We start from the raw sequence: 17,690 nt of genomic DNA, 5'->3' as shown, positions 1-17,690 counted from the left end.
TTCGTGAAAGTTTGGCGAAGGGGGACCATAGATTGGAGCTCAGACGACCACTTGTCATATATATATATTTATATATATATGGCAAGTGGTCGTCTGAGCCCCAATATATATATATATATATATATATATATATATATATACATATATATATATATATATATATATATATATATATATGTATATATATAGACATCCACATACAGTACTGTTTCGCTGTATCACATCTCATCAGTGCGGCTAGACAGGCAACTACTCAAGCCAGGACCGAAACCTGACTGCCTAAACGACATTTGACTGCTGCTGTGGGGGTAGTGAATTAACCTAAGCTCGATTTTTTTACACAAAGAGCATCGCTTAATACGCTAATGGCTGTCACAGCCTCGTTTTAGTATTTTAGTATGTTTCAATTCTTGAATAACTAAATTTTACTACCTATAATTTAGATGAAGGAAAGAGCCTGATACCTGATGACTGCTTTTACACTAACTACAATGTGGTTGTCTTTAAGTCCAAAGTATTGAAATGACCATATATTTATTTAACCCCTTCTTTACCCCCTTATTATATACCTGTACATGCATAAATGTATATTCTTTTGTATGCGTACTTTATGTCCGTACCTACTTTGCATCTCTATATCTATACATTTTTTATTATCCTTCATACTATTCGTATATAATTCCCAATTCCATGGTCTAAAACTTACTATTCTGATAGGATTCCCAATTCCATGGTCTAAAACTTACTATTCTGATAGGATTCCCAATTCCATGGTCTAAAACTTACTATTCTGATAGGATTCCCAATTCCATGGTCTAAAACTTACTATTCTGATAGGATTCCCAATTCCATGGTCTAAAACTTACTATTCTGATAGGATTCCCAATTCCATGGTCTAAAACTTACTATTCGTATATGATTCCCAATTCCATGGTCTAAAACTTACTATTTGTATATGATTCCCAATTCCATGGTCTAAAACTTACTATTCTGATAGGATTCCCAATTCCATGGTCTAAAACTTACTATTCGTATATGATTCCCAATTCCATGGTCTAAAACTTACTATTCTGATAGGATTCCTAATTCCATGGTCTAAAACTTACTATTCGTATATGATTCCCAATTCCATAGTCTAAAACTTACTATTCTGATAGGATTCCCAATTCCATGGTCTAAAACTTACTATTCGTATATGATTCGCAATTCCATGGTCTAAAACTTACTATTCGTATATGATTCCCAATTCCATGGTCTAAAACTTACTATTCTGATAGGATTCCTAATTCCATGGTCTAAAACTTACTATTCTGATAGGATTCCCAATTCCATGGTCTAAAACTTACTATTCTGATATGATTCCCAATTCCATGGTCTAAAACTTACTATTCTGATAGGATTCCTAATTCCATGGTCTAAAACTTACTATTCTGATAGGATTCCCAATTCCATGGTCTAAAACTTACTATTCTGATAGGATTCCCAATTCCATGGTCTAAAACTTACTATTCTGATAGGATTCCCAATTCCATGGTCTAAAACTTACTATTCGTATATGATTCCCAATTCCATGGTCTAAAACTTACTATCCGTATATGATTCCCAATTCCATGGTCTAAAACTTACTATTCTGATAGGATTCCCAATTCCATGGTCTAAAACTTACTATTCGTATATGATTCCCAATTCCATGGTCTAAAACTTACTATTCTGATAGGATTCCTAATTCCATGGTCTAAAACTTACTATTCGTATATGATTCCCAATTCCATGGTCTAAAACTTACTATTCTGATAGGATTCCCAATTCCATGGTCTAAAACTTACTATTCGTATATGATTCCCAATTCCATGGTCTAAAACTTACTATTCATATATGATTCCCAATTCCATGGTCTAAAACTTACTATTCTGATAGGATTCCTAATTCCATGGTCTAAAACTTACTATTCTGATAGGATTCCCAATTACATGGTCTAAAACTTACTATTCTGATATGATTCCCAATTCCATGGTCTAAAACTTACTATTCTGATAGGATTCCTAATTCCATGGTCTAAAACTTACTATTCGTATATGATTCCCAATTCCATGGTCTAAAACTTACTATTCTGATAGGATTCCTAATTCCATGGTCTAAAACTTACTATTCGTATATGATTCCCAATTCCATGGTCTAAAACTTACTATTCTGATAGGATTCCTAATTCCATGGTCTAAAACTTACTATTCGTATATGATTCCCAATTCCATGGTCTAAAACTTACTATTCTGATAGGATTCCCAATTCCATGGTCTAAAACTTACTATTCGTATATGATTCCCAATTCCATGGTCTAAAACTTACTATTCTGATAGGATTCCTAATTCCATGGTCTAAAACTTACTATTCTGATAGGATTTCCAATTCCATGGTCGAAAACTTACTATTCGTATATGATTCCCAATTCCATGGTCTAAAACTTACTATTCGTATATGATTCCCAATTCCATGGTCTAAAACTTACTATTCTGATAGGATTCCCAATTCCATGGTCTAAAACTTACTATTCGTATATGATTCCCAATTCCATGGTCTAAAACTTACTATTTGTATATGATTCCCAATTCCATGGTCTAAAACTTACTATTCTGATAGGATTCCTAATTCCATGGTCTAAAACTTACTATTCTGATAGGATTCCCAATTCCATGGTCTAAAACTTACTATTCGTATATGATTCCCAATTCCATGGTCTAAAACTTAATATTCGTATATGATTCCCAATTCCATGGTCTAAAACTTACTATTCTGATAGGATTCCTAATTCCATGGTCTAAAACTTACTATTCTGATAGGATTCCCAATTCCATGGTCTAAAACTTACTATTCTGATATGATTCCCAATTCCATGGTCTAAAACTTACTATTCTGATAGGATTCCCAATTCCATGGTCTAAAACTTACTATTCTGATAGGATTCCCAATTCCATGGTCTAAAACTTACTATTCTGATAGGATTCCCAATTCCATGGTCTAAAACTTACTATTCTGATAGGATTCCCAATTCCATGGTCTAAAACTTACTATTCTGATAGGATTCCCAATTCCATGGTCTAAAACTTACTATTCGTATATGATTCCCAATTCCATGGTCTAAAACTTACTATTCTGATAGGATTCCTAATTCCATGGTCTAAAACTTACTATTCTGATAGGATTCCAAATTCCATGGTCTAAAACTTACTATTCGTATATGATTCCCAATTCCATGGTCTAAAACTTACTATTCTGATAGGATTCCTAATTCCATGGTCTAAAACTTACTATTCTGATAGGATTCCCAATTCCATGGTCTAAAACTTACTATTCTGATATGATTCCCAATTCCATGGTCTAAAACTTACTATTCTGATAGGATTCCTAATTCCATGGTCTAAAACTTACTATTCGTATATGATTCCCAATTCCATGGTCTAAAACTTACTATTCTGATAGGATTCCTAATTCCATGGTCTAAAACTTACTATTCGTATATGATTCCCAATTCCATGGTCTAAAACTTACTATTCTGATAGGATTCCTAATTCCATGGTCTAAAACTTACTATTCGTATATGATTCCCAATTCCATGGTCTAAAACTTACTATTCTGATAGGATTCCTAATTCCATGGTCTAAAACTTACTATTCGTATATGATTCCCAATTCCATGGTCTAAAACTTACTATTCTGATAGGATTCCTAATTCCATGGTCTAAAACTTACTATTCTGATAGGATTCCCAATTCCATGGTCTAAAACTTATTAATAACTAGTAAAATGAATACTTTACATAACACATAATTTGGTAGAATTTAACACCTTTTATAACTCATTATAATGATGATACTAATAACTACTTATTTTCATATTTATATTTAATTTTCTTAATAATTTTTAATAATTTCATAATAGTTTTTAATCGAAAATTTTATCTTAAATATAATCCATTTTAATTTTTAATATCCTGATACTATTCAACTAAATATATACTTATGTCTGTGTAACAGTACCTCTGTGCGTAGGTTTATTTCGCTAGACGGTCGTCTGTATATTTATTGTGTATATATGTATATATGTAGATGTTCATATAGATGCATTTGCTGATGTATATATATGTATTTATATGTGTGTGAATGTCTATTTATATATATATATGTGTGTATATGTATATATATATATGTGTGTGTATATATATGTATATATGTGTGTGCGTGTGTTTGTGTGTGTTTGGGTATCTATATCTGTATTTGTATATGTCTATATATATGTGTATGTGTGTATATATGTATATGTATGTATAAGTGCATGGATATATATGTGTGTATATTTGTATATGTGTGTATGCCTATATATTTGTACGTATTTGTATATTTGTATACATGTGATTATCTGTGTATCTATACATATAGCTGTATTCGTGCGTGTGCGTGTGCGTGTGCGTATGTTCTTTTATGTATATATTTACGTGTGTATGTTTCTGTCGTTTTCGCACGTGTATGTAGGTATTTGTATATTTAGTACGTATATATGCCTCAGCATGAATATGTCTGCATTAGTCAATCCCCCCACCCCTAACTTAACGCATAACGACACGTAATTCTCGGAGTAAAATCACACAAATGCAAAGTCCTTTTCTTCCCGTGACACGTTCAATATAAGTAGAACCCCTCCAACACTACTCTACTGTACAACTCACAGCCCCAATAAAATTATGACCCATTTTTAATTTTATTTCAAATTTACATTCTGTTGTGAAAAGTTTGGAATATCTTCCAATAGGTCCTAATTTTTTCTTTTTTTCTATCCCCCTTTTTTCTTTTTTTTCTATCCTCTTTTTTAGAGAGTTCGAAATTTATTATAAACTCTTTATGAACTTTTTATACTTTTTTTTAAGAGCTCCATTTTTCTTTAATTTCTTTCTAATCTGTCCCATTTTTCATTTTTCTTTTTGGCGTCGATGAAGTCTCTTTGACTGAAACAGATGGCTATATGTAGCGACCATATGTAACTGTTTACCCCAAATAATAAAAAATATATTTTGGTCTTTTTATTGAGCACTATTTAACAATCTCGTTGTCGTCATTAGTTCTGACTTTTGAACACCTCAAACCGGTGTTAATATATATATATATATATATATATATATATATATATATATATATATATATATATATATATATATAAATTTTCCCTTCTATTTCTTGATTTTGTCTTTCTTTCCATTTCTCCCATCTTGTCACATTTTCATATTTTTATTCTTTAATTTTATGGTTATTTATTTTTATCTTATATTTATTTTGCTTACAGATTATTTGTATCGTTATAAATTATATATCTATATTTATACTTTTTTCCATTTATTTAAAAGGAAAATACAACTTTGTTATATATAGCTCGTGGAATTGCATTCACTAGCAAAAGATCTAGCTAATTTGTATATTCTTTTAAACATTCATTTTAATTAATTCCCAGTTAGGTTTCTCGGTTTTCTCATGAGATGATCTTCTTTAGTTAACTATTACACGTAATTATGAATTTATTTTATCTTTATTCTGACTTCAGAATTGTTTGCCGGATTTTTAAAAAATATTTTTACTCAAGAAAGTCCGCAGCAACAAATTCGCTTAAAACCAGTTTCAATTATCGCCCCTAAATCAGTTTAAAATATCAACCAACAGACAATAAAGCATCTCTAATCTTAATTGTTGCTGCTCCAGGTTATACAACGTATCATTTAGTCCATATGCCACAACTTTCTCTTACTGATCTTCAGGAGCTCATTAATCACTACCTTTCTGGTTTATCCACTCGATAAATCAGCGGCAGGTTGAAATGTGATGAGAAAACGATACGAAAGACTATGCAAAAGCACCAAAACACCGGTAGTGTTCGTGATGCCCTTAAATCTGGTCGCACAAGAGTTATTTCTAACAGGGAAGATAATACTATCAAGATCCCCAGCCTAAGAAACAGATTTGAAACGGCTCCCCAAATGCAACAACAGGGCAATCTTGTTAAAAAGTGCTCTCTTTCTACTATCACGAACAGATTAAAGGAATTTAATTTGCGAAGATATGTTGCAAGACGCAAGCCAATGATTTCTGTAAAGAACAAAAGCGCCGTCTGGACTTCGTCAGATGCAATGAAGATCATGACTCTTCATATTGGTCAAAAGTGCTTTTTAGCGACGAAAGCAAGTTCAATAGGGTAGGCAGTACGTCCGTCGAACGAAAGACAGTGAATTCAAACCTTGGTGCTCAGTTTCAAAGCTGCAAGGTGGTGGAGGTTTATTTTTTGTGTGGGGCATTATTATTACCAATGGTTCAGAGCCTATAGTTCGCTTGCAAGTTGAATTAATTCGACCAAATACATTGATATGTTGACTGAGCATTTTCTACCCTACTTTGGTCGGAATTTGGATGATAATCCCATCTTTATGCAGGATAATGCTCCCATTCACACGGCTGGTAATGTCAAGAGGTTCCTGGAAGAGCATGATAGTCCGTGTATGGGTTGGCCTGCACAATCTCCAGACCTCAATTCTATCGAAAATGTATGACATTACATCAAGCAACAGCTACGTAATGATAAAATTTCAAATTTGGAAGAACTTTGGACAAAAATTAAAAAGTGGGATGCCCTTTCCCCGGAGTATTGCTGCAGTCTAATTCAAGGAATTCTCAAAAGATGTAAGGCTGTCAAATTGCAGAAGGGCTATGCTACTAAAAACTAACTTGTTCATTGTGTTCCTGATGCATTGTGTTGCATTTAAATAACAATTTTCCATTGTGCGGACTTTCTTATGGCCTCCTCAATTTGGAGTTATTTTTTTAAATTGACGTGAACACTAGAATATTTCAATTAAAAGTCAAATATGGACAGGTAAAATTATAGAGGAATAAAAGGCCAATCAAATGAGGTATAGTTTGTTTAAACAGTTACATAAAATTTAGCTTAAATTTGCAGTTTTTTTTTTTTTAATTACAAGTGCGGACTTTCTTCTTGCCGCCGTGTATTTCTCTATTTCTCCCATCTTTTTTGCCCATATTTTCAACATACTTCCTGCTATTGTATGCATATAATCTTTCTCTATCATATTTCTAAGATAATGTCCTTAAGCCAGCCTTTTTTGTGGATATATAAACCTTGTTTTGTCTCTTTTTGAGATGATAAGCATTTGGCTTCGAAATGCCATTGCTAAAAATTTTTTTTCATTTTCCTTATTGATCTGATAATTTAATAAAGTTTTATTTAACTTTGAATTTTCATCACTTAGATCACCCTGAACGAGGTTAAAAAGCATTTAAACATAAATGTTTAAATTTCAACAGTATTTATCGCGGTTAACGGTTGGCCGAATGGATTAGGTCTTTGCTAATGAAGCCAGAGATGGCTTCTGTTGCCGGGTTCGGATCTATCGACCGGTGTTAATCGTGACACGCTGCACTGATGATTTCTGAAAGGATGAAACACTAGTGTCTGTAGGCATTTAATAATGATTATAGTAAATAATATATATATATATATATATATATATATATATATATATATATATATATATATATATATATATATATATATATATGAAGTCCAAGCTCAATTTTTCTATATTATGCCTAGACTTCATTTGAAATACGCTTTTAACCCATGCATTTTGACATTATAATCAACTGTTTCCACGGATTTTCGGCCATCTGTAAGTTCATAGTGCCAATGTCATATGATAGGGGATCATTATCATACGTCAATTTCATTTTATCAAGTCTCCTGTTGTGTGTGTGTTCTTTGAAATACAAAAACTGGATCACTGCGTTACATTCAACTGACTCTATTTCACACCTGACTTGGTTCAAATACAGTATAAATCAGAAATTACAATTAGCGTTGAGCTGTAATTAGCAACATAGCTTATAGAGATAAAAATCATTGCACATACAAAATTTAAGCTTGATCAAACAAATAAATAGGAGAATAGAAAAATGCATTACTTATTAGACGACCCTCGTAAGTTAACAATTTCCGGTTTGCTGGCTCGTGTGCAGTACGATTTTGTTTGACTGTGGATATATATATATACATACATACATACACACACACACACACACACATATATATATATATATATATATATATATATATATATATATATATATATATATATAGTACAAAATTTTGTTGAAATTCAGATTTACATTTTTCCTTTTATATAATTCTTGTTTATTTTATCCTGGATCTCTTAATTACAGCCGTTTCGTTAATGGGATGGCAATTCTATGATTTTATGCTTTCACAGAAATTTTCTTTCTCATTAACTCGTTATATGTGATTTCCATCTGATGGTACCAACTAAATGTTAATTTTGTACATGATAAACTTGATGCGTTCTTTTGGGAAAAAGAAATTCAATCCCCACGTTGTTACAGGTTGGCCTATATATATATATATATATATATATATATATATATATATAAATCCCAATACATTTGGTTGGGAGTTTGGAGGGGTATTGATATTCATATTAAAATACAACTTTGTTATATATTAGTCGTGAAATTTCATTCATTAGCATGGGATCAAGCTAATTTTCATATTCATTTAAACATTCATTTTAATTAATTCTCTATTAGTTTTTTCAGATTTTTTATGGGATTATCATCTTTAGTTAACTATTGCGTGTAATTATATTCATGCAGATATTCTACATGATTTATACTTGGGTAATATTTGCTTAAAAAATTATAGCAAACACAAACCTCTTTCTATATATATATATATATATATGTATATATATATATGTGTGTGTGTGTGTGTGTGTGTGTGTGTGTGTGTGTGTGTGTGTGTTAACGTATGCGTATACATATTTGTTTAAAAAAGTTGCCTACCATTCTCCGCATTCCGTTTTCGGTCTACAGGCATCAAACTTAATATATAGGTTATTCGAACCAATGCGAAACTTTATATTTGGGTTAAAGCCGGGGAAAATCGGTGCAAGCATGTGAAAATTAAAAAAAAAAGGAATCTGCCAGGTGAGGGTCGAGCGATGGCATTACCAATATGCATGCGTAACGTAATAGCTATTGTTTCATGTTTTAATTTTTAGCCTTGCAGCAAGCATGTCTTCATAGGTTAGGCATTAACGTAAAAGTAAAAAGTAAATCGTAAGCTAAATGTTTTGGTTTCGATTCTTAATAGTGGCGCACGAGTGATATTTATTTTAACTTTTTAAATCATTAATATATATTCGGTCCAATATAAGATAATAATAAATGCGAAATCTACATTAATAAAATATCATATTTTACCATATTTTACGACCGGGCAATCCGGGTGGCCTGCTAGTATATATATATATATATATATATATATATATATATATATATATATATATATATATAGTGTAGCCCGGATATAAGCGAGTTTCGGGGCCGGAGAAAGAAGCCTCTTTGATCTATTTTCTTTAGATAAGTATGGGAACACTTTGCACGAAGCTTTATTTAGTTATTTATTTTTGTACAGAACACTAGTTTATTTAATAGTTATAGACACAAAAAACACAGACAAAAATACATTTTCAATCAGTTTTCGCAAATAATTCAGTCAAAAATTCCTTATTCTTAAAAAGACAGTCATTTTTTATTCGGCAGAAATCTCTCTGATTAATATGAACGCTTTCATACGGCTCGTAAATCATTTTCAATGAGCTATCAGCATTATTGCTTTTTGTTTCAAAGTTTCAGCGTTTCAAGCGCATTCAATGCAGCCAGAGAATTTGGCACTGGTTTGTTACTTTCAGAAACTTCAGAACTTGCGTCTTCAACATCATCATCTTCGTCAAAATCTTGATCATTCGATTGCATACAACGTGTGATGTCCGTGTCAGTAAGTTCTCCATAACATTGTGTACTGTCATCGATGCTGGTAAATTCGTCAAAATCTGTTTGCTCCATGCCAATGGTGGAGAAACTTGATCATTTTTTTCTAGTATTTCTTCCACTTCAGCCTATAATTCAATGACAAAGCCGGCCTTCTTAAATCAATTTTGAATTGTTGATGGTTTGTACCACAGAAAGTGCTCGTTTTATCATGTGCAATGCCTTCAAAACAGTGATCTGCTTGGCCAGGATCGCTGCGATCTGCATTCGAACAATTTCCCAACGATAATACGCTTTGAATAAACGAGTGATGTCTTGATCCAAAGGTTGAATGAGACTGATCGTGTTATCTGGCATGAGCGACAAGTTGATGTTTGACAGATTTGTACCCGGCAGTAAGTGATAACAAGTTGCATTGTCCAAAAACAATAATTTATCGATTTTTAGCAATCATTTTTTCGATCAAGCGTCAGTAAACAGCTGACTGGTCATCCAGACTTTACGATTAGCGAAGTAAGAAAACGGTAGTTTTGACATTTTTAAAGCAGCGAGGTTTTGCCGACGTACCAACAACTTTTCACTACAGTCCATGTTTGTGAACTGAAGCATCGTGAGTCTGTCTTTGGGAAATTTAATCATATTTGACTGTTTGTCGCCGGCAAATCGAAAAGGTCCAGACGGCATGTCTTTGTAGAAAAGTCCTGTTTCATCACAGTTCCAAACATCTTTGGGACCATATCCACGAAAAAAGTTTCGGCAAAACGTTTGTCAAACATTTGTTGACAGAACCATGATCTGCGTAACGTTGATTCGCCGTGAAATTTTTTCAACGAAACGTCATTCGCCTGCTTCCAGTCCAATAGCCAGCTATTGCTCGGTTCAAAATCAACTTCAAGATTTACGGCCAGTTGTGATGCTTTCTGCCTAATGACGTGATTGGTGACGGTAGCTCCATGAGTACATGCCTGCGTAAACCATTGTGTAGGCGCTTCGTTAGCGTCCTTGTGCAGGGATTGGTGCTTTCGTTTGCGATTAGTGTTTGCGTTCATTTGCATGCAAGATGTGAGATCGTTTTCTTTCTTGGGATTTTTTGCTGCCGCTGAATAACCGATTCCGTACTTTTTGGCCGCAGCGGCAAGTTTGAGTTTTTTTGACATCGTCGATGAGCTCCAACTGTTCAGAAATGCTCAGGTTTTCGTTGAGACGCCGACGCTGATATCACTAATCGCAATGATCGCAAGCAAACGGTCTTCAGTGGCAAAATTAACAAACAAACTTCTGACTCAACAGAAGAGTGGGTAACGTGAAAGTGCTGTTCACATAAATGCAACGACAAGGAAAGTGGGTAAAAAAAAACGGGCAGCACTACCCTTAGACACACAAAGCAAAATTATAAGGTAGAGGGTGTTTTCTACAGACTCAGACTGGACACACCATCTTTCTAGACTGGTTAAGATTAAGTCTATGAACTTCGTTCTCTCTCTCTCTCTCTCTCTCTCTCTCTCTCTCTCTCTCTCTCTCTCTCTCTCTCTGTTTGATTGATTTACGACATCTCACTGTCATTCAAAACGAACTCTCTTATATCGGGGATATCCGGTTTCTCATATATCAGGGTCTATCATGTCCGGGTTACACTGTATATGTAATTTTGTGTTATCTGAAGAAATTTAGTCAGTGCATGGATGTAACCAATCTATGGCCTTCCAGACAATGTCTTATATTGTCGTATATTTGCACACGAAAATTCCATGAATAAAGCTACTTTCCTTTGCCAACCTGAGGAACTCGTTTAGCTGCCCTGCTTTCCAACTGACTACAACGTGATCGTCTATAAGTCCAATGTAAACAAGTGTTTGTTGAGCCGTCCTCTTAAAATAATCAAATGCTATCCAATTTTCAACACTAATGGTTACTGCGCTGCTGTCTCAATGACCACCGTACATTTATAAACTCCTATCTTCTAGTGGCCTTTCGGACCTTGATATATGACGACTCTATTGTAATAAATATATATATATATATATATATATATATATATATATATATATATATATATATATATATATATATATATATATAAAATACATGTGGCTTTAAAGAGAAAATACGGTCACATTGGACGAAGCATGCGCGTATGCGAACGGAGAAGCGCCATCAAACGTATGCGTCAGGGTTGCGTGGATTTTCTGACAGTGTGCGGACACACGGGCACAAAGAGTTAGAAAACGAGAAAAAGAGAGAGACGGAGTGAAGGATGAGGTAGGGGCTGTGTGTTTCTATTCGACATGCACACAGTCTGTCACGTGGACTACTGCTGCTCCTGCTGGTGATGCTTGTTGTGTCCCGTGGGATGTCGCATGGAAATGGAAAGAATTTTATTTCCAGGGTTTGGGTACGGTAAGGTGGTTGTTGGAGTGGGGTGGGGACGGTTATTGGTAAGGGCAAAAAAAGAAAAATCACATAAATGCGGGTTCGGTGAGGAGTGATGGGGTTCTCTTTGGTGTAAATAATTAACAAAGGAAAAGATAAACAATAAAAGAGGAAATGAAAAAAGGTTAAAAGGAAAGGAAGAGACTGGAAGAAGAGAAGGATTTATGGAGGCGGTCTTTTCCTTTTCCTTTCTTTTTCTTTTTCTTTCTTTTTCTTTTCCTTTCTTTTTCTTTTTCTTTCTTTTTCTTTTCCTTTCTTTTTCTGTTTCTTTCTTTTTTTTATCCGGTGTGGAGAAGTGGTGGAGGGGGCGTGTGAAAGAAGGAAAGGGAAACAAAGAAAACGAGAATATCCGAAGAAACAAAGGAAAAATGAAAACGAAAGAAAGTGACATCGAAAGAATATGAAGAAAGAAAGAAAGAAAAACATTTAAAAAAATTTTAAAAAAAGGAAGACCAAGAAAGAAGATTGAAACAAGAATAAAATAAAAATCGATAACGAAAAACAAAGAATAAAGAATGATAAAGAAAGACAGGAAGAAAGAAAGAAAACAATGAACAAAGAAAATTTTCTGTTTGTCTATATTTTTTTTTTTTTTTTACAGCATATCCACTTTTTTTTTACGTTATTTCATGCCTAACCCATTAATTTTGGGAAAAAAAAGTGTTTATGCTTCAAGTTTTTTATATCTTAAAATATTTATCCATGGTGTTTGGTTTGATTGTTTTGTGGATATAATTGTTATTTTTTGTTGTTGTTGACTTTGCAGAACATGATTGAGTTCTGCATAGGGAAAGGAAAATAAAATAATATCAATGTTTGGTGCATTTTAAGCCATGAAGCCAGTATCTTCAGACAGTACAAGAACACGGATGGTACAAAACAAAAAAAAAACAAAGAAAAAAAAGATCGTTACAAATAAGTAAAGGGATGAACGAATGACAAAATAAGCAAAGAATTAGTGACATATTTTTTAAACAAAGAAGAAACGAAAGGAAAAAAGTAATTTTTTTTTTAATATATAAGTAAACAGGCTGTGAGAGGAAAGACAATTCTCATAAAGTATGAAAATGGAAGGAATAAAAATAATATATGTATATATATTTGTATAAAGGAAATCTAGAAAAGAAAATAATGGAAAGGGTGAAAAAGAAAGAAACAATAAAGTGAAAAGGAAAGCAAGAAATAAAAATGTAAAAGAAAAGGAAAAGAAATATTAAGAGGCAATGATTAATTTATGAATAAGATAAAAAAAAAACTACACTAATAGAAGATTCGTAAAACTAAAGGGATATAAAGAATTTTAAAAACGCATTATTTAAAATCATTGGACTACCGTTCTCATCTGGAGTGGTATTTTCACAACGTTTCGGTCAATGTAATTATATATATATATATATATATATATATATATATATATATATATATATATATATATATATATATATATATATATACTAGCAGGGCTGCCCGGCGTTTCCCGGGTGTTTGGAGGTCTGTGTTGAGCAAAAAAAAAAAGTGGTGGTAGGAAGGCAGGCTCGAACCCGTACCGCGAAGGAGGAAAAGAACGTGAAAAAAAACGTGACGTCTTTGCTGTTACGACAACCGCCAAACCAGAAGTGACTTAAGTTTAAATTAAGGCTAGACAATCGAAAAGAGGGAATGACTTTCGAAAATATCGGCGAAAAAAGCGACCCTTCCCTGTAGAAAAATGCCAAGTTGAGGGTGAAGAAATTAATGTTTTTAGCCAATTTTTCGGTATTTGTCATCTGAAGGGTCGGCTTCAAAACGATACTGATCTTGTGAAAATCCGTCGCCTTTGTCGAAAGTTTTAGGCAGACATGCAAACATACATACATTTATATATTTGTAGCTCAAATTTTCGACTCAAACCGAGTAAAAAGCTTGCTCTATCTCTGAATACCCTTTATGTAAAATTTCAAATGTTTAGACCAGAACTTGTCTGAGTAATTTGGTGGAGACCGCAGACATCAAATTTTTTTAACTTTGACCCCTATTATGACCCCTTAAAATTTATAGTTTTGGGCTCAAATCAAGTTATTAAGTTAGATCCATGTCCAAGGAATCTATATCTAAAATTTCAAGTGTTTATACCCAAAAGTTTCGGAGGAGTTTGTTAGAGTTCTCAAAGGTCAAATCGTTAAACTTTGGCCCCTTAACAGCAAAATTCCTGGCCGAAAATGGATTACAAAGATTTTCCTAAATCTCAGTACTCTGTATATCAGATTTCGAGTCTGTAGACTGTAAATTGACAGAGTTATTGCGTACGGAAATGTACACAGACAGACAGACACTTTCACTTTTATATATATATATATATATATATATATATATATATATATACTTTCAGTTTCTCTTTGCATAAGTAGTAATTTGTTACTACACAGTCATGAGTATGACTGTCTTCTAGTATTTAGTAACTAGAGAGCTAAGCAACAGCGCTTATATTAAAAAGCGGACTTTTTAAATTAAGAATTCCGCTTTTTAATATAAGCCTTGTTGCCTGATGAGGTCTCTAGTTACTAAATATTTCGGTGTATAAGACGACCCATAAAGTTAAAAAATCATCTTTAAAAAACAATATTTCATAAGATACCGGATGTTACAATCTCTAGCCTAGGCTAAATAAGCATGGTTTTGTGATTTAGTAGTCGTCTTATGCAACCGATATATAATAGATTTATTACAATTTGCTCCAATTTTGTACCTAGTCTTTTCTGGCGGTCGCCTTATACGCCGAAATATACATATATATATATATATATATATATATATAGATAAATAAAAAGTATATATATATATATATATATATATATATATATATATATATATATATATATATATATACTTTTTATTTATCTATATAAACATTTTTCTATGGCTACACTAGTCGTGATATTGTTTCAGTCGATAGTTCTGCCTCCTTAAATTCATTGTTTTTTAATTTCTGAATATATTTAACCTGGTAAAATGATAATATATATATATATATATATATATATATATATATATATATATATATAATATTATATTATATATATAATTTTACCAGGTTAAATATATTCAAAGATAATATATATATATATATAGTAATAAATATATTCAAAGATAAAAATATATATATATATATATATATATATATATATATATATATATATATATATATATATATATATATATCGTAATAATATGCAGTAATAAATAGTGATATATAATTGTAAGTCGTGGGATTTTACATCTACAAACAACCTTGGTTTAACACTCATAAATTTCATATAATAATATCTACAAGGACCCGTTGCGTATTGGATAAAGTACTTGGTAAACGTCAATCATAGATTTACACTCTTCTGGAAGTTAAGTTTCAATATACAATCAGACATGACTGGCTGAACGAGAGTACGTTACCCCCGTTGATTAAATAAAGGATTTCATTCGAAATCTCGTATAGATTCCTAAGTTCAACAGAAAGATTCCAGAGTTCTATAAGATACGCCTGAAGAAGGTCGAAGATGACATCTACCGAAACGTTGTGACAATAATATTCAAAATGAGAACAGTAGTCCGAAGAATCCAAATAATACAGATAATCAATCTCATCTGAAAAATTCAGAAATGTCTATGTTTGAGAAAGAATAAGAGTGAGCTTTCGGAGAATCAAAATGCAAGAAACAAAAAGATAGATGGACATGAATAAGAAGAACGAAAAGAACGTGTAAGAAGTAATGATTAAAAAAAAAAACGAAAGATCGAAATGGCCAGGGTGAAAGAAAGAGAGTGGCGATGTGAATGAGAAAGTATTCATAAGTTAGAAAAAGAAAAGAAAGAAAAGGGAAAGGAAAGCGTTTGAAAGAAATAGGATAATGAAAAAAGAGAGGTTATGATGAGATGCCGAAAGAGATAAAAATGGCAGAGGAAGAATTGGGGAAATAACAACAGACGATAAAACAATAGTAAATTTAAAAAAAAAAAAAGACTAATGAAATATCGCCGAAATATAAAGATGAGGAGAAATATATCAATCGACAAAAATAAAAAAATTGATAATAAAAAAAACAGCCCCCGAAGAAAAGAGTGTATAATAATACAGTCAATACAATCATAAAAAAATATCAACGAAGAAATATCAGACTTAATCGAATAAAGAACGAACATGTTTTTTTTTAAGTAACGGCCACTAAATCTGTGCGTTTTTAAAAATGAAAATGTAATTTGTAAGCTGAATCGTGACAGACCACCGAAAATGATATTCTTAACTTACCTTTGACAAATTTACTTGATCTTGAAGTTATTTTTTAACTTAAGGTTGAAAGACTAAGGAAAATACTATTTTAATCTTAAAGCTTTCAGATCAACGAAAATGTTGGGTGACAGACTGATGACAATATTATTTTAAATTGATGCGTGATAGACCGACAGATGATGAGCAATGTTTTCTATACACACGTAACATGCGTCCATCCACTATACGCAATTTGCGAATTAAATGCTAATTCAAACTGAAACGTGACAGATTAACGAAAATGCTATTTCGAAGATAGGTATGACAAACCAAGGGAAAAGCTATTTCGAACTTAAGCGTAACAGATCAACGATAGTACTATTATAAATTTAAACGTTACAAACCAACGATACTACCATTATAAATTTAAACGTTACAAACCAACGAAAGAGATAGTTCTACGTTTTTGAAGTTTTTAGATGAGGATCGATTATTCGTATTATTTGGATTCTTTGGACTATTGTTCTGAAGTTCAACAAAATACGCCTAAAGAAAGTTGGAGCTTACATCGATCGAAACGTTATGAAAATGACACTAAAGATGAGAACAGTAGTCCCATGAATCCAAATATGAAATTTTGTACCTTAAACATTACAGAGCAATGTGAGTGTAATTTCAAATTCAAAGCGTGACAGATCAACGAACGTGCTATTTCTACCTTAAACATAAAACATCAACGAAATTATTATTTCTGATCAAACGTGACAGACCAACGAAAGTAGTACTTCGAACTTAAACGTGACAAACCAACGAAAGTGATATTTCTACCCTAAACGTGGTAAATCAGCGAAACTCTTATTCCTATCGTAAACGTGACAGACCAATGAAAGTACTATTTCTAACTAAAAGTCGACAGACCAACAAAAGTAATGTTTCCAATTAAACATGAAAGATCTATAAAGGGATATTTCTACCTAAATCGTGACTGACACACGAAAGTTATATATCTACCTTGAACGTGACAGATTAATGTGAGTACTATTTTAAACTTAAGTCTGACGGATCAACGAAAGTAGTGTGTCTACGTTATACATGAGAGATAAACGAAAGTGTTATTTTTATCGA

This window comes from Euprymna scolopes, chromosome 2, assembly GCF_053919585.1.
Source record: "Euprymna scolopes isolate OS-2025 chromosome 2, ASM5391958v1, whole genome shotgun sequence".
Classification (NCBI taxonomy): Eukaryota; Metazoa; Mollusca; class Cephalopoda; order Sepiida; family Sepiolidae; genus Euprymna; species Euprymna scolopes.
The sequence above is the reverse complement of the archived record's forward strand: the minus strand, read 5'-3'. Positions refer to the sequence as shown.